Raw genomic sequence first — 4,606 nt, forward strand, 5'->3', positions numbered from 1 at the left:
CATCCCCCCCCCCCACGCTGCGCATGCGCAGGTCCCTGAAGCGCGACCTCTCATCTCAGTGCTATGGAGACAATAGGGAGTGGCGGGGGAGCCGATGCCCAGGCTGCGCCTGCGCATAGAGCGCTCAAGGCTCACCATGCTCCAGGCCGTATTTTGCCCTCTAGAGACCAGAGGAGGGGTTACAGGTAAGTCCCTGTCTCTGGCCACGCCCTCTCCACAGCCATTTGCGGGCAAGATTGCTAAAAAGCAAAGGTTTCGGGCCACCAAGGGAGCTCAAGCACTAATACCACAGTCCGGTGGCCGGGCATGGTGATGCACGCCTTAAATCCCAGCACTTGGGAGGCAAAGGAAGGCGGATCTTTGTGAGTTCAAGGCCATCCTGGACTACATAATGAGTTCCAGGTCATTCCAGGTCATACTGTCCCAAAACCAATTAAATTAACAAAACAGTCATGTGGTCACTCTATTAATAACTCACTAATGAGTAATCAGATCTGACCCCAGTCTTCAGCCAGGGGCCGGCTCTGTGCTGGGGGGGGTGTTGTGTCCCCCCAAAGCCGGCTACAGAGCCACACGTGTTGAACTAATGACCAAATGGATAAGAAAAGACTCCAGAGAAAACCACTCAGTACTCCTAAATGAAACCAGTCACTGGAGAACTGAGCCTCAGTTTACCTATTCATAACCTAAGGATAATCCCCTAAGGACCCATCAACCTAATCAGCAGGAAGTAGATAAAAGAGGTCTACAGCCCCTTTCCCAACTAATCTCCTACCAAAGGTTGGGGAAGGGTTGTTGGAAGGGAGGTAAACCATTTGTTTAAGAACCTTAAATAAAGTTGGTGTTTGAAAAATATAAGCCTACACACTAGGAAACTATTAGTCAGGACTCTCCAGAGTAGCAGACCTTATAGAATGAGCTTATCTTTCTATAGTACATGGAAAGGGGATTTAAGGCTGAAGACATGGATCAGAGGTTAAGAGCACTAGCTGCTCCTCCAGAGGTCCTGAGTTCAATTCCCAGCACCCACATGGGATCTCACAACCATATTTAATGGGATCTAATGCCCTCTTCTGGTCTGCATGCATTCATGCAGACAGAATCCTCATATACATAAAATAGATAAATCTTTAAAAAGAAAAAAAGAAAAGGGGATTTAATAGAATGACTTATAGGCTATGGTCCAGCTACTCCAAGAATGACTGGCTATGAACAGAAAGTCCAAGAATTCAGAAGTTGCTCAGTTGATGATGCTGAGTATCTCAGCTGGTCTTCAGTAGATGCTGGAATCCCAAAAATACGTAGACTCTAATGCCAGTGAAGGAATGGACTTTTTGGCAAGGCAAGAGGAAGCAGGCAAAAAGCAAAAGCATTCTCTTCCATGTTCTTGTATAGGCTTCTAGGAGAAGGAGGGGCCCAGATTGAAGGTGTGTCTTCCTCAAGATCCAGATCAAGGCTGGGCAGTGGTGCAGAACACCTTTAATTCTAGCACTCAGGAGGCAGACACAGGCATATCTCTGTGAGTTCGAGGTCAGCCTGGTCTATAGTTTGAGATCTAGGACAGCCAGTGCTACAAAGAGAAACCCTGTCTCAGGAAGGAAAAAAATCTGGTTCAAAGACGTGTGTCTTCCTATCTGAAAGGCAGACTAGAGGTGGATCTATCTACTTCAAGTCAAGCAAAAATTACCTCACAGATGTGCCCTCCACTTCTGGGTTATAGTTCATTCCAGATGTAGTCAAGTTGACAACCAAGAATAGCCATTATAGGAACCAAGATGAGAAAAAGAAGAGCAGAGTGATGGGCCCGGGACAGTAAGAAGTTATGTCAGCTCAGCTGGTAAGACAGTAGAGAAGATGATGTAGATATGGGCAACTGGAAGTGTGACCCCTGAGGTAAAAGAGATGGGAGAGTCATTCTGTTTGGAGCATACAGGTTAGTAATCCCTTATCCAAAAGGCTTGGGACCAGAGCATTTCAGATTTCAGATTTCTATCAGATTTTGGAATATTACCATAGATATGTAAAATGAGATATCTTAGAGATGATACCCAAGCCTAAATACAGAATTCACAAATACAGAATTCGCCATTTCACACGCTGCTGCTCATAGTCTCTTGTCTTAGTTACTCTTCTCTTCCTGTGGTGATATGTCATGACCAGGGCAACTTAAGAAAGAAAGCGTTTAATTGGGGCCTTGCTTACAGTTTCAGAGAGTGAGTCTATGACCATCATGGCAGGGAGCCTGGCAACAGGAGGACAGGCATGGCACTGGAGCAGTAGCTGAGAGCTTACATCTGATCCACAAGCAGGAGGCAGAGAGAAAGAGCACTAACTGGGAGTGGGCTTTGAAACCCCAGATCCCATCCCAGGGACAACAAGGCCATGCCTCCTAATTCTTCCCAAACAGTTCCACCAACTGTAGACCAAATATATGATTCTCCACATATATAGAGATTCAAATATATGAGCCATTCTTGTTTAAACCATCATAAGCCTGAAGGTAACTTTTACACCATAGTTTGAGGGGGCTGTGGGTTTTATTGTCACTTGGTTGGTTTGCTTTCAGTTTAGGTTTGGAGTTTGATTGGAAAGATTTGTTTCTTTTCTATATATGAGTGTGTGCCTGCATATTTATATGTGCACTGTGTGTGTGCAGTGCCCAAGGGGGCCAGAAGAGGGCATTGTATCTCCTGATATGGGAGTAACAGATGGTTGTAAGCCACTTTGTGGATGCTGGGAATTGAACACTGGTTCAATTTGGGAAGAATAGCCAGTGTTCTTCACTGCTGAGCCTTCTCTAGTCTCAGGGTTTGGGGTTTTAAGACAGAGTGGCTGGCTCAGATTCGCTATGTAGCCAAGGATGACCTTGAATTTCTGACCCTCCTGCCTCTGCCTCTTATGTGCTCTGACTATAGGCAAGAATCATCACATCCGCAACCCATTATATGAGATGTGGTGTGGGTGTTTTCATTTGCTCTTCTAGTCAGCATTCAGAAAGTTGTGGGGGCCTGAGGCTGCAGCTCATTTGGTAGAGCATTTGCCTGATATGCATAAGGTTCCAGGCTCCATACCTATCAGTGCACAAATGGGGTGTGGTGGTTGGAAGGAGAATGACTCGTAAACTCTTATATTTGCATGCTTAATCCTCATGTGTTAAACTGCTTGGGAAAGATTAGGGTGTGTGGCCCTGTTGGAGGATGTGTATCAACGAGAGTGGAACTTGAGGTTTCAAAACCCACACCAAGCCCTCTCTCTCTCTCTGTCTATCTATCTAGTCAATCTGTCTGTCTGTCTCTGTCTGCACAGAACAAGATGCACTGATCTCAGCTACTGCTCCAGTGCCATGTCTGTCTTCCTTCTGCCATGATTACGCACTAACCCTTTAAAACTGTAAGTAATTGGTCTGGTGTCTCTTCACAGCAATACATGTAACTAGGACACTGGACATGATGTTTCAGTCCTTGGGAGAATTAGAAACTCGGGGTCATCCTCAGCTGCATATCAAGTTTTAGACCAGCCTGGCCTACATAAGTCTCAAAAAAAAAATTTTTTTTTTTTTTGGATTTTGGAGCATCTTGGATTTTGTTTTTCCACATGACAGGTGTGGAATTGAACTAACTTTTTTTTTAAACAATTTATTTATTTATTATTTATACAGTATGCTGCCTGCATTTGTGCCAGCAGATCAGAAGAGGACACCAGATCTCTCATTATAGATGGTTGTGAGCTACCATGTGGTTGCTGGAAATTGAACTCAGGGCCTCTGGAAGAGCAGACAGTGTTCTTAACCTCTGAGCCATTTCTCCAGCCCCCTGAACTAGCTTTGAACTGTTATACCCGATTTCGAGATCCCAAAAGACAACCACCAGGAGTCAAATCCAAAACACATGAGGATCTTTTTATTACAAGCTGAAGCTTGGGCTCACACACCCTCACCACCAAAGCGGTGAGAGCCAAGAGCCTTGTGCTTAGTTTAGTCAGGTGATTTAAAGAGTCTGATCCCTCCCAGAACACCCAAAGCAGGGGATTCCTGCCTGGCAAGCTTCTATTAGTTGAAACACAAAAGGGATGTTGCATTTTTAATTGATTGGCCATAGGAAGGCCCCCAAACCATTAATGGTCTGGCTTCCCTTCATAGTGGGATGGGCCAGTTTCCTAGCAACTGTATCTCTAGTGGGCAGGAAAGAATGCAGTAAGGCTGGTTCTTCCCCTCGGGGCATCAAAGCTAGTTCTTCCCTGAAGGTGGCTGGACATATCTCCACTTGGCTGGCCTTAGTTCAGGCCTGTGCTGTAAACGTTAAAACAGTAACCACTGATTTTCGAGTCTTTGGCCTCTCAGAACCGCATGCCAAGTACTGTATCTGTGCCTTCTGTCACTGTGATAAAGACACCATAAGCAAAAGCAATGTATGGAAGAGAGAGTTTATTTTGGCTTCTGTTTCAAATAGAGTGTCTACCATAGTCAGGGAGGCATGGAAGCAGGCAGCCAGAGCAGGAAGCCAAGAGATGGAACACACACATATACACATATACACATACACACTTAAAAATTTTAAAGTAAAAAAAAAAAAAATTGGAAAACAACTCATACAGGACCCAGATTAGT

Source organism: Psammomys obesus, unplaced genomic scaffold, assembly GCF_907164565.1.
Source record: "Psammomys obesus unplaced genomic scaffold, mPsaObe1.curated_primary_1811, whole genome shotgun sequence".
In the NCBI taxonomy this organism is placed as follows: domain Eukaryota; kingdom Metazoa; phylum Chordata; class Mammalia; order Rodentia; family Muridae; genus Psammomys; species Psammomys obesus.